The 14,477-nt window shown below is 43.2% G+C and overlaps 1 protein-coding gene across 1 annotated transcript in view; it reads left to right on the top strand.

Moving 5' to 3' along the window:
• LOC112556636 (hornerin-like) overlaps positions 1 to 14,477 on the top strand; it is a 76,583-nt gene that overhangs the window by 36,661 nt on the left and 25,445 nt on the right. The window lies entirely within an intron of this gene.

Genomic DNA, 14,477 nt, shown 5'->3' with positions numbered 1-14,477 from the left:
TGAACTCAAGGACTCTTAACATTTGTCTGTTCATGCCACAGTTCCCGCAAAAAAAAATATTCGCAATGACAGTCTTTTACTATGAAATTTACTCTGTCATTCGCTTTATGTATCTAACAGGTTTGTTTTCATAGTAATCTGCCGTTATAACTGCTTTCTTGCAATTTCCAAACTTTATTTTTCTTTAACGCAAAGGGATGCCACTGAGAGCGTGAGCTTATAGTGTGTGGGGAACCCCAGTACAATTTGTGTTAACATATTTTTTTTTTATTTTTTTTATGACTTTCTCATGTTTCTTGTAAGCACCAAATCCAAAATCCATAATTTTAAAAAAAATTAAAGACAGCAAGAAGTTTGATTCCACTGTTCTTTCAACAATGCATGACTGCTGCTTTGCTCACTAACAAAGTAGAAATAAGTAAGTATTGGACAGAACAACATGAAATTTTGGGACAAAAATCTTTTCTTGGTCTTGTCCATAATTTTCTTATTCCTCTTGTTTTACGGAAAAAAACTGCAAACTAAAGATAACTAACACAAGGCCCAGGAAATCTCTTAAGCTATGTTGTTGCCTTACACACCAAAGCTTAATGATCCAAAAGAAGAAAGTTAAAAAGACGAGAAGGATAATAAAAGAGATAAATATTATGGAACAAGAAACAAAAATTAGGGACAATTGAAAGGCTTGTTCCTCCATGTTGTGAACAGATAATCCACTGAAACTTTCTTAGACTCATATCACGAAAAAATACCAAATTAACTTTATCGCTAAAAATGTAGAAAAGTGGCTTGAAAACCTGTAATCTTAATTAGAAAAGTATTGACTCCTCATCCGTGGAAGTCTGTTCTTCGAGGCCGACTGGTGAAAACACAACGGCAGACAATACAATGCGACAAGTTGCCACCCGAAGTCAGGTGGAGCAAACGGGCTTTATTGCCACCCAGAGACGTGGACGTGTGGATGGCTTGCCACTAACTCCAGCATTTGTAGCATCCTGATCAATGTCCGGGGAGCAGTTAGTATTCGATTGAATAATAACGCCCCACTTGCCTGTGTCCACACGCCGACGTCTTCACGCCGTTTGCTGTCGGCGGCTCTCGGCGCGTGCAGCCCTTGTCGACACAGACGGCGAGACGAGCATCGGAAAAGTAGTCACGAGTTTGCTTATTTACCTGCGAAAATGTACATCAACCTAAATTCTTTTACAATACGGATGAGTTTCACATGCAAAATGTTTTTATTGAATTTCTTGCCGCACTGGGCATCAGCACGAACAGGACACGGGATCGCCGAACATGGCCTTGTATTATTATTATGATTATTGTTGTTGTTGTTGTTATTATTGTTGTTGTTGTGAGTATGAAGTCCCTATAATCTGTCCTGCTCTGCTGAGGTAAAGAGAATGTGTCAGCGTGCAAGCTTTTGAATGAGTGAGAAGGGGAGATATAAAATGGTTTATTTACATTTTTAACAGCACATCAATATCGTGGTTGCCGACCTCACAGACCTCTCGCTCTTTCTTTCACGTTCTTTCACGATCTTGATCAATTAAAAGAAAGTATTTTATCCCGAACAGCAGTGAAAAGATTAATTGTCCAATAAACAGCTAGGCAGTGTTTAACTTCTGTGGGTTTTGCTATTTAGTATGTGGGACCACTTTGCCAGACCATCTTGATAGACCTATGGGTAATTCCTCTTGAAGGCTTTCAATTAACTGTTTATAAACAAAGCCTTACAAAAACCTGAGCAAATCATCGAGATAAGCTTTATTAACTACCTACATAGAGAACAGAGGGTTGCCTGTAAAAGTGTCAGCTTATGGTACATGGTCACCCGAAACAATTTTTCTCATAACCAGGCATTTACCAAATAAATTCCCCGAAAGAATAAACAACAGCAGGACAATCTCATAAATATCAGAACAGATAGTAGTCAAACATTCAATGGGGGCATCTGGTGGTAGAGAGCATGATCTCACAATCTAAATCATGGGGTGACATTTGAACATAACAGGAGACTTTTCTGGCCACAAAATTAATGTGATCGCCCCATCTACAGCTGTTCAGAATTAAAAGGCCAATGTGTTTGTGAGAGATGATTTGTTTTAATAAATTTCTTTTAAATTTTATGTCATGGGTAATATCTGGGCCTCGTTTAAAGTTTAGTATTTCTGTTTTTCCTTACTTTCCAGAGATCGACCCTATTATTTTTCCGAAACATTTCCTGAACATTTTTCGTTTTGTCAGTTTAAAAAGAATTGAACCTGCCCCTACCCTCCTAGCTAAGTGTCACATCAACCATACCTGTCATAATATAATATATGATAAGTAATTCACTGGCTTATGTAAGTATGGTATGCATTAACAGTATGTGCTTGTGTTTGTGTGCGCGTGTTTGCTTATTCATTGACGCCCGTGCGAACCAACCTCCAGTGCGACCTGTGCCACTGAATGTCACCGAGGCACTTATGTTCGTGGCGGATGGAGGCAGGAGGGGCAAAGCAAGGCTGTGTGGATGACATTTATTTGCAAAGAACACTGATCATTATTGAACGCCTTACTTTTGTTCTTCTCATAATTTTGTTGCTGTTCCTCTTCGTCTACTTTTTCTCCTCCAGCTAAGTCACTGTAGTCAAGACTAGACCACATTTATTCACTAATGTCGAAACGGCTCCTCGACGTAGAACACAGATGGTTAAAACTTGAAATAGAAGGACAATTTTTATAAATTTAGTTGATAAGAACTAATACATTTTATTCTTCATCAAAGAGTCGAGGATTTAAGTTAAAAATAAAAAAATCAGGTGAAGCACATGACCACCAACAACTGTATTCTGAGCCGCTTTGACTAGCCTGCTCTCTTCTAAGCGCCACATTCCTCCCCAGCAGCCAGACTTTCACTCTTGGCCTTTGACCTAGCAGCCCCCAGTGTGTCGATCGAGCCTCCCTGCATTCTTGCAGCTACAGTTCCACTTGATGTCCGACAACCGTGCGTGCACGCGCACCTACCCACCCATCCACCCCTCCACTCCACCTCCACACTTCCTACAACACACCATCCTTCCTCCCCATCCTTGCTTCCCTTAAGTTCTTTTGTTTGCTGTACAATCAACAAGAACAAGGAGACAAAGAAGCCATCTTCACACACACACACACACTCTTTCTCTCTACCCGGGGGAGTCGGGGTTGGAGGAGGGGACACGGCCACCTACACCCGGACGACAATCGTCCCACTTCGATTCCCCCTCCTCCATCCACCCCTGCAACAACTCCTTCCCTCACCTCATTGACAAAGCGAACACCTATCTCCCCCACCCAGACATCTACCCTTTTGATATACTACCGCCTCGCGCATGCGCAGTCGATCCCGATGCTGTTGTCTTTTATGTCCTCCTCGTCTTAATTACGGTGAGCTGGCTCCCCCCGCTCGTGCCGTGCAGCAGCTTCCTGGGGGACAGACTGGGAGGGCAAGCACAGTCTTGTAGTCGTGCATGGCCCCCCGCTGTGCTGCCCCATTGATTCTCAATTGTTCTCCCCCCGCTCCCCCCCCCGTGCTCGTGTGTGAAAGTAGCGTGCATGGAGTGGATGCAGGCCTCGGGTTTTTTTTCTTTTCTTTCTACCGCCATCACCTCACCGACAAGTCGTTTAGTTATTAATTTATTTATTTGATCTTTTCTTTCACTTCTGTTTTATTTCCTCCACCAGGAAACTCTCGTTCTTTGAGGCGATGTTTATTGATGAACAGCAGTCATTACCGATGTGAACCTACAGGGAGGAGAGTACAATAGTTAACAAGGACTAAATTGCCACCGACGGTAATTGTTGTCATGTGATCACTGAAAACCGTTCTCTCTCTCTGCTTGTCAGTTCCTTTTCATGACAAATCATTGGTGTTACATCGGTAACCCCATTACAGTACATGTAACCTTTCTCTGGCCGTGATGGAGATGTGGCAGGCAGTACAGAAAAATGAGACTGGGAAAAAGTTAGCATCCAATTTGTACTCCTAGATGAAGAGAGCTTGCTAAATGTAGGTTTTACACGCGGATAGAGTTACACCAACAACTGTAAAACCTTGGGATACTTTCACATTCCTTGATTCACACAGACAAACATAGTTTGTGTGATAAACGAGGTCAACCAATAATCCATTAATTACGCAGTCCTGTTCGTCCTTCTGTCTGTACATCCATACCTGTCTACCCGAACACCCACCTACCACCCGTGGGTTCCGCCGGGTATCTGTCGCCTACCCGCAATGTACAGTACACAGGGCGGCTGTCTTGTGTTTGTGTAACAAATATTTGTTACATGCCAGGCTGCCGAGCACAATTGATCTTACTCGCATCTCCATCGCTTCACTGAATATTTTTAGTTTCCCTTCCTGCCCGAGCTTGTGGGCCACCAGACCTCGTCCGTGTGCACTCAGCGTGCAGACCAGGATCTGTGAGTGGATGTGTATACGTGTGTGTGTGTACGTTTGTGTGTGTGTACTTGTATGTGTGCACGTGTGTGTGTGTGCGTGCTTGTGTGTGTGTTTAGCAGGCTTTTGATGAACTGTTTTGCTTCACTGGCTTTACTGTTTTCTGTTCATCCTTTGGTTGCCGCCTTTGTTTTTGTTTATATTTTGGCAAAACGGATGAGGTCATCTGTGTCAAACTATAAACATTTTATTACATATCAATAAACTAATATCATTATTTATCTTGAATTCATTTTTAATATGTTTATGATGAAGTATTGTATGACTGAAACAGAGCATAAATGTACCATGGTTGATTGACTGATTGATTCGTTGGATGTTTATGAGGAGATAATGCAATCTTGTCTTCATTTCGTTTCTGATTTATCACGATTTTCAGTAGAGACAATTACAAAAAGAGAAAACGTAAGAGAACAGAGAGAGAGAGAGAGCGACACCAATAAAGTTAACGGTCACATCTACCCCATAAACTCCTGTCTACCCCATAAAACCACTGTCCAGGACATTAAAGCCTCCTTCATGGGGAAGAATGAAACTGCAATAATATTCGAAGAACAGTGGCAAGGACTCCTCCATTTCCACACACACACACACACAAAATAATATGTAATAATAATTAGCTTAATCTTTTACCTTATACATAGGTACTATTATGGATTTTAGGTGAAAATGCATATGTACAGATGTATAGGAATGTATATAAATATCAACTGATTTATACACGTCTAATGGTCATACTTAAAGATAACATTCATACCTAATTTTTATTTCATTATAATTGGTTTTGATGCAATACTCATCGTTATTTATTTATCTATAGAAGAGAGGGGTCGCTATTCAAACAGTCAATGTGTAAACTTACAGCAACCGAAGTAAAACCGCAAATACACTGAAACAACAAATAAAAATAACATCAGCACAAGATAAAAAAAAAAAAGTTTAGATGAAATGAAAGGTGGACATGAGGGGAAAGTGCCTGGTGGTAGAGAGCAGAGTGAAGACAGGCTCTGTATTTGTTTAGCTGTCTACACCTCAGCCTAACGGCTCAAACATGAGAATACATGGAACCATGTACAGTGTATGTAGGTAATCGCTCGCAGCGCTCAGTCTGATGAACTTGTGAACAGGTCAAACAATATCACACTTACACTATCAACACGAGAGGCCCACGAGTAGCAAGTCTGTCAATGAGTTTGAGAAGGCAGTTAAATGTTTGTGACTAATAACAACGAATGTTTCAAAATGTTGTTAACATTTGATTAAAGTGTGTTCAGATGACTTCCATGAGGGACTACATGAACATATTACATTATGATTATAGGCAGGATGTTTTCAACTAATAAGATGCATAAATTGTACACCTTGTGGTTAATTTTCTAATCTCCATCGCATGACTGGCAAGATTATCTGTCACAAGTGTACAAAGCAGAAGAAAGGGGCGGGGGGGTCAAACTTTTTAAAATAAACTGTTGTCTCTATATGTAATAGCAAAACACAAAGTCTCTATGTTTCTGCAGAAAGGACAGTTGTAACCACTATTTATGACTATATATATATGAAATAAAGAGAGAGAAAATAAGAGGATATTATCTAAAAAAAGTTTCTCTACAAAGAGAAACACACGTATAACGAATCCTTGCTCTTTGACTGTGGCACCATGTCGAGATTACAAGCTAAAGCCTCGTCTCCGGCCTCGGAACAGCCAAGTCTCATTTTACATTTTTTCTCCTCTCCATTTTTTCTTCTCACCCTAAAGCTAGTGTGAAAAAAAGGACGCGGTTTCTTTCTTTTATTTTCTCTGTACCATTTTTTAACCTTTGACCCAGAGCGTGTATTAGCAGACTGATTACCTCGGCACCTTTGAGAAAAAATAAATCCTTTTTCTTTGCCATTTGTGAGGTTACAGCCATGTTTTTCTGACGCCTCATCGATTTTCAACTGCAGCGAACAATCATTTGTTTTCCGGCAGTAACGTTCCCGATACCCCATCCCGACCCCAACCCCGACCCCGACCCCACCAACCACCACTCCTCTCGCAGCCTCGCAGCTGTGTTCTCAGCAACCCGCAGCTGGGTGATCCAGCTGCTTAGGTTGAAAAGGGTTGTCTGTCCTGACAAAGTGAGGGGAGGTCAAAAGTCGGTAGCACAAAGTGGACTTTCAGTGGACTAAGTCCACCTGTAAATAGACATGGACATCTCCAAGACGTCGGGTGGGAGGTAGAAGCTGGACAGCGGGTACAGGGTGCAAGGGATGAAAGGTCGGTTAATGGCGACCTGAGCTCTGTTCTTTGATGGCGCGGCTTGTGGATTGCAATTTATTGCAAATGGATTCCGGCAGATTTAGCTCTGTTGCTCGTGGATGCTCGCCGATTTCTTACAAGGATTTGTGGATGCTGGCAGACTCAACACGTGACCTGTGTAGTTTGTGTGATGGCGGGGCTTGTGGGTGCCGGCAAATTTATGACAGCGGTTTGTGGATGCATGCAGATGTCTTATCGTGGCTCATGCATGGTGCCAGACTCAATACACAGGTTGGTGGAGGCCTGCAGCTGAGTAAAATGGCGTGCCGATGGCCTGCTGAATAATGATCACGTGACCAAGATGGCAGCACACACACACACACAAGCGGCGGGTGATTATTTGTAGATTGATGACTGGAGGGCAGAAGACACGAGTTGCGAGGCCGGTGCCGGCGTCTTGTCGGTGCACGTGCTGCTCGTGGGGAGGAGTGTGGGGGGGACGAGAGCCATGGGAGGTCCCGAGACAGGCGCGTGGCGTGAGGTGGACACGTGGTCGCTCTGCTCACACGACACACCTTCAGACTGCTGGTTACCATGACATCTAGTTCAGGACCAAGCGGCAGGGATGGCACTCCTTGACTCTGGAAACCAAACATCCAGCTGCTGTCTTGTGATTCCACTGCGGCAGGGACATGCAGCTGTAGAAATATGAACATATTACATATAAAATCACATTATTTCTGATGACAAAGATGGGTGTTGACAATATCTAAGTATTTGTTGGAATGCACTTTCTGTTTACAATGCGCCTGCGGATGTTTACTACGATATCTTACGTTTTCTTTAAAATAGATTTTTTCGACATAATATTATTTAACTTACTTATTTGGAATAATTAACAATGTTTATATAATAGAATTCCATGCACTGCTATTAAAATAACTCTTGATAAATCAGTTGTACTAACGTTATCCACGTTGCAAAATAAATAATGAATGAAGAGCATTAAAAAAAAAATAAAGATGATTCCAACCCATTCACGCCTTGGGTTTCCCCACCCACTCAAACATCGATTTCTCAACGGCGGGGATCTCAGAGTTCAACCGGGTTTAACTGACATGTCACGTGGGACTTGGGGGTCGGGGACTTCTCCCTCTGGCCTTCATTGGATATTGATTACATGTAGGCTAGCTCTTTGAAATATGTGTCAACAACTGTGAGGACACAAACATAGAGATGAGAGTGCCAGGGATTATCGTGAGAATATGTGTGTCGGGGGATGGGGATGGAGGTGTTTGTATTTTATACCACACCAGCAACTAAGATGTCACACCAAAGCAGTCAGACCTGTATGGAGGTAATACATAAGACACATGAGTCTATAAATAGAACGTCATCGTCTTGTTGGCGATAAACAATTCACTGCATACTCCTCTTGTAAATGTGAATGTGAACTTAAACATGAGTTTGAATGTGGATGTGAATGAAGTCAGTTCTACCAGCGAAGACTGTTAGTCTTTCACCTTCCTTTCGATCAGATTCAGTTATACCCTTCACCACCCATTCTTTGTCCATCAGTCTACTCGCAAGCATCCATCAAGTTGCCTAACAAAAGCCATTTTTTGCACCTGTGAACGTAAGGTGCAGACTCAGTTTCAAAGCCATGCAGTCCGACAGGACCAGACCCTGTCTGACAGTCTGGGGGTCGCGAGGTATAACGGAGCAACTTACTGTTTAACGCCTCATCGACCTGCAATGGATCCAAAACAAGTGACTTCTGTGATCATTGTTGGCCGACAATTTGATGATGAAGCTAGGCGCCGGCTTTGAGACGAAGGAATGATGGAGCATATTATGGTCTTCATCTCATTGACCAACAGCTGGACGAGAGCGATTGATGGCTGAAGAGCCAGCGACACAGAGCTTGATGCGGGTGAGATGCCAGCTTGAAAGCCATTGACAGAGTTGGATGAGAGGGAGACAGTATAAGTGGCAGAGACAAAGTTTGACGAGAGCTAGGTGCCGGTCGAAGAGACAGCAACACCGTTTGATGAGAGCGGCCGAGGAAAGAGCAAGAACGGTGAAGCTTCCTAGCTGGATGGGACGATCGTGCAGGCTCTGTGACAAACATGTCATGTCATGTCATGCCTGAATCTTACACCGGAATGTCAATGAACTCTGGGATATGTAAATGATCAGTGTGTCTTATGGAAGAAAGGAGACAGAAAAAGAGGTAATACAAGGTAATACAGGAGGAGTAGAAGGGATAGAGAGAAAAACCTTCAGCAAAGAAGTAGGCATGGAGCTGGAAAGAGAAACGAAGAAGACAAGAAGGACAAGGAAAGAGAGAGGGAGGGAGAAATGGATTTAAAAATAAAATATAGAGACGAAAGAGATGCGAGGTGAAGATGGAGAAGAGAGGGTTCATCTGGTTAGTGCCACTGTACCACTCCACACAGCATCGTCTTGTGTCCGCGCTTAGCACCGCACGTGCGATGTTTTGCACATGCAGACAGCACGGCGGAGGCGCTTCATTTGCACGTCCCCAGAAACACACAATCGATCACATCATGCTCGATGAGAAGAAGATAAAAAAACTTTTGCAGCATAAAGAATTTTTTTTCTCCGAGACTGCGTGATGAAATTAGAAAGTGTGAGTATTTTTTTCCAGAGGACACCACCCTGAAATTTGGAACTGCTGTTAGTCGATGGGCAAAGAATCAAATTTCAGACCTTGTCCTTAGCATCGTGAGTTCCATGACATAAAAGTCTGCTGGGGACCTGGAATCCTGTTTATACATACCTGCTGTCTGGTTAATGAGGGCTTTGTTTGTGCTCGTGTAAAAATTCAGAAAAACAATACCTCAAAATGGTTGGTTTTCCTGATGACTTGGCTCACTGTGGTTTGTCCCAACCTTTTCTGATATCGTGAATTATTGAAAGGGCAAGGGCTCCTTTTACTGCAATTTTCTTCTCTAAGTCCGAGTCAAGCTGGGGAGAGAGAGAGGAAGTTTCTGTACTTAGCTGATATTATTAATCATCGTGTCAAACAAAAACACATTCATATTCTTACTACTATATAATGAGTGTAGGTCTTTTAGCAGAGCCTTGTAGCTTGGTGTTTCCTATCGTTCCCTCATCGAAGTCCTCTTTCACCAGATTTTTGTTCTCTTCATCATCATTGACCAGCAGCCTTGCTACATTTGCAGATTGTTACGGGAAATATTTCTTGTGAACACGAGTTCTCTAACTTGTCCAGTTTGTAACCCACGCCCCTGGCATAATGAAGCTGTGGGTAGGTCCATGGACTTCATTGACAAAGCAGGCACGCAGGCAAGACAGCCAAAGTGAAGAGGTATCAGCCGCACTGTCAATTGGAACCTGTCCATGGAAGGATTGCCGGCTTCCACAAAACACTTCAACAGAAGAAAAAAAAAATTAAAGAACCAGAAAAAAAATCAATGGAAAAACATGAAAGGGAATGAAGATAACTCGCAAGGAGACAGATTTAAAATACAAAAAAAGAAGTGAGAGTTTTTATGGAAGCTTCTGAAGGGGAGAGCAGAGGGTAAGTGATGGAGGCGGGCAAAAGCTTTGGGACAAGCAGCGCCATCGAGATGCGTTCTCCCACAGCGGCCATAAAAAGAACTTAAGTTCTCGGCTCTAAAAGCTTCAAGACAATATCAACAATAAAGCTAATAGAAAATGGAAAAGTGGGTAATTATACTCGTCAAGATACGATCTTCATTTGAACAATCATAACTCATAAACCCATAACTGTTAAATTACTGTTAGGGGAAACCACTTTTATTAGTCCTTCATGTCAGCTGTCACAATGCAACAATTCAAACAGATTAATTGCTGGCTGTGTTTGTTGAAAGTGGGTACAGGGAACGGTGGTGAGTAGGATTGTTGCTGGGTATTATGTTTTTGCTGGGTATTATGGTGTGTGTGTGTGCGCGCGCGCTCGTGCGTGCGTGCGAGTTGCGTGCATGTGCTAACTTGTTAGCTCTCCTTACCGTTCTGACTCTTCTGCTGCATTTTATAAGTATTGTTGTTGCTGAAGTACTTATTGTTGATGTCAGTAGTGTTATAATAGTGCTGTCGTTGTTGTTGATGATGTAGTCGGTAGTCTGAAAAACTGTGAGACTTTCGCGAAGGTGGACAAGGAGCTGGGGTGGATACAGCTTGCGTTCACTTTCATCATGAAACCTCTGCTTCTTTGTGACCACACCGAGTGTCCACAGCAGCTCTGATCATCGTCAGCCTGTGTTCACTGGCGGCAGAAGGTGGTCCACCAGGTCAAAATGGAAAACGTTGGTCGCAGTTCATTCGTGATGCCGACAAGAGTGTAGAGGGTGCGTGGCCCAGAATAGACTTGAATGCTGGACATCGGAAGCAAAGACAGTTAACAAGGCCACAGAACGAGCACTCGTCTTTACACCAGAAAATGAGGAAGTGCATCAAAGCAGCCGTCGTAATCAAAACTTCAAAGGAAGCCGCTGTAACAGAGACATCAAACGAAGGGCTTGCTATCAGGAGGGAGCTGAACAGCTGTCTGGGGGTCGACACCCTACACTAGAGATATTGCAGACCTCCTCACCGATAAGTTGAAACTGATGAAGTGAGTAAATCCAAGAGACGAGGCCAGCAAGTCATCGCTTGTTCCAGGGGGCGCTGGTTGAAGATATTTGTCATCTCTTAAATGTCATTTCTTTACTTTGTAGCCACCGGTGACTTTCTCAAGGGGACAAAGAGTCTTCTGAAAACAGTTATGTCCTCTTCTAGGCACATCGACACTGCTTTAGTGTATGGCAGTGTTTGTCCTTCTTTCTTTCAAGCGTAATGCTATCTGTCATTCTTTATGTAGCGCTCGACCCTGTCCACCTTTTGTTTTGGTTTTTTTTATTGTTGTTTTTATATTTTTGCTTTTTTGTGAGATATACTGTATCTAAAGAAAGGATGAGTGTGAATATTTTTAATATCTCAGTACCCTTTAGAGGGTGACACAATAAAGAATATTCAATCCTTATTTAGAATTGGCACTGTACTCTTTTCCTTATTTAGAGATGGACCATGTCGGTCTTTGCTCATTGAAGGCTTGCTGCCTTACTGTCCTCCCTCTGATGACCCCATCCTCACAGACAAGAGGTCAATGAGACAAAGCGGTAGAAGGTTGAGAAGAGCCATACTACTCCACTCTGATCCCGCCATCACCTGACAGCATTCTCCACAGCTCCATCTGCTTGTTCCTTCCCCTCTCTTGAGACAGGTACAAGCTTCAGGAAAGAACTCGTTATCGAGGCTCGTCTCTCCGACTTCCCTCCTAGCTATGACATTTTTTTTCTCTTCTCTCACAAGTGGATAGGTTTATTTCAGTCAGCAGACTGTAGTGTGTACAGTTACCTTCTCTGCCTCCTATAGTTATGTTTTTTTCTTCCTTCAAACAATTTTTCTCTCTCTCTAGCTCTTCTCCAAGCGGCTGATTCCAACGGTGCGCGCGCAGTGTCGCTGACGTCACACCCAAACAAACAAAACCTTGGGCCCTAAGTCAAAAGCTATCGATACGTACTCTGTGAAACTGCGCATGCCCAGACCTCTCGATCGCGATCGGTGCACTTCTTTGTGTAGCGCACTCCGCCTCTACCTCCGCCCCAGCCTGCACTGTCCGCCGCAGTGCACATCGATCGCTCGCCTCGGGTCACGAACTTCTCGCGCTGACTCTATAGGCACCCGAGCAGCATTCTTCCTTTCGTCTTGTTAAAAAGAAAACAGAGGATTTTTCAGTTATTATCAGAGGCAAGTCGCATTACTTAATGGCAGGAAATGACATTAACGACAATTACACGAGTTCAAAAATTTATAGGATTGTTCCTCATTAAAGGTGAGAAAGTAGGGTGGGGCGAATTCTGAAGACGAATGATTAACTCCTTTTCTGTGGAAAGAAGCATTAAATCGAAAAGACGTGTGGCGAGCGGGCAGGTGATTTGTTTAATCAATGCTCAGTGTGGAAAACATATAAACAGAAAGGAGGTTCATCGCTCTTTAACGGTAATGCTGGGCTGAGGTATCATGGGGAGGTACAGGCCTTCTGAGCACAGGAGGACCTGGGCATGTTGACCACAGAAGGATATGAACCATTGGAACACGGTAAGACAGCCATGGTTGATCGATTGACCACAGTGAGATGTGAACCACCAGGAGGCACCATGACCCAACCTGTTTGAAAATGGTAGAGCTGATTCTAGACAGCGAGCGATGCAAAGATTTATCATTAAAACACAAATAAACTGGTCACGACGAGACTGCTGCCCTTGTTTTTGGATGCTCCTCCTGAAGAAATGGTAGCAACTGTGGTAACTGACTCGAGATACAAGGTGTCTGTGTTCTTCATCGTGCAGAAATCATAGTAAAGAAATAGTTCCCCTCTACCACAGTCTGCCTGTGCGCCCACGTGCATGCGCGCGTACGTGAGTGTGTGTGTGTGTCCGTGAGCACGTGCGGCTTGCACACGATCATACAAGTCTGTAAACGCCTGCATGGCTTAGTGAAGAACATTTGAAGATGCTCAGAACTCTGGGGCCGTATTCATCAAGCGATGGTAAAGCTCAGAGGCAAAATGAGGAAAAGAAGGAAAAAAAAACTTTTCGTCTCCCTAGTTACGAGGAGTCTCTACACCTGCGGATATTGTGTTATGTTACTTCATCCTTTACCACTGATTTATAACTGTGGTCCCAAGCATAACATAATATCCGCCATGTCTGAAATCCACTTCATAACTAAGAAGACTAAAAGCTTGACCTACCTCTACCCTGGACTACTGCTTACCCTTGCTCCATGCCTACTGCCCCAGGTCAATAAAGAACCAACATTACCGGTCCACTAATTTAAAAAAAGGAGAAAATAGCATCAAGAGAATAGAACGATGGCAGTGAAGCAGGCTTGAGTGAGAGCCTCAATGGCGGGGTGTTTGGACAGTATTTTACTCCCTTAGACCTCGGTACACTCGGTGATACTTGTCGGTAACAGTAAACACGCTCTTGGACTCTTTTAACCTTGCTTTGTACACCACGTGATCAGTCTTTTGTTTGTGCATCTGCCTGTGCATCCATCTTGTTCTTTGTCCTCAATCTCTCCTTGTAAGACCTACGTTTCTTACCTTAAATAAACACTAAACCAACAGCACCCATCACCTGTCATTTCCTCATTTTGTCTATTCGTCTCCTTTCACACTGCGTGTCACATCTCCCACAGTCATAAATAGAGAGCTTTAGTGATTACAGGAGAACAGCATTTCTAAAACAGTCTGTCTATCCTCTTAGAACTTCCCGACTGTAGTAGACAGTAGTGTTACAGGAGGACCATGGACTCCCTGGATCGTCCTCTACACAGTCCAGACTGTAGGAGGGACTGCCCAGCCCTACACACAGCTTTCTTTCTCTTTACTTCTACAGAATTTTTAACAAATTGTGAAATATGGAATGTGAAGATATGTTGGGAGTCTTTCTGGGGTACAGCGACAACAATTAACTGAATAAATGAATACCTACATGCGTAGATACATTTCCACACACACCCTACTGTACTACATTTCCAGATAATTATTATCATTATTTTTTTTTTTTTTTGAAGGCGGGGGAGGTCATGTGTGTTGTATTTATCCTAGCAGACACGTGCCCTACTTCCCCGTCAGACCAAATAATTCCCATATTCGACTGTTGGAAACGTGTGGCTGCACACCACGCCTACCCCGGG

The sequence above is a fragment of the Pomacea canaliculata genome, linkage group LG2, assembly GCF_003073045.1.
Source record: "Pomacea canaliculata isolate SZHN2017 linkage group LG2, ASM307304v1, whole genome shotgun sequence".
NCBI classification, from domain to species: domain Eukaryota; kingdom Metazoa; phylum Mollusca; class Gastropoda; order Architaenioglossa; family Ampullariidae; genus Pomacea; species Pomacea canaliculata.
Note: the sequence above shows the minus strand (reverse complement) of the source record. Positions and strands in the feature narration are given on the sequence as shown.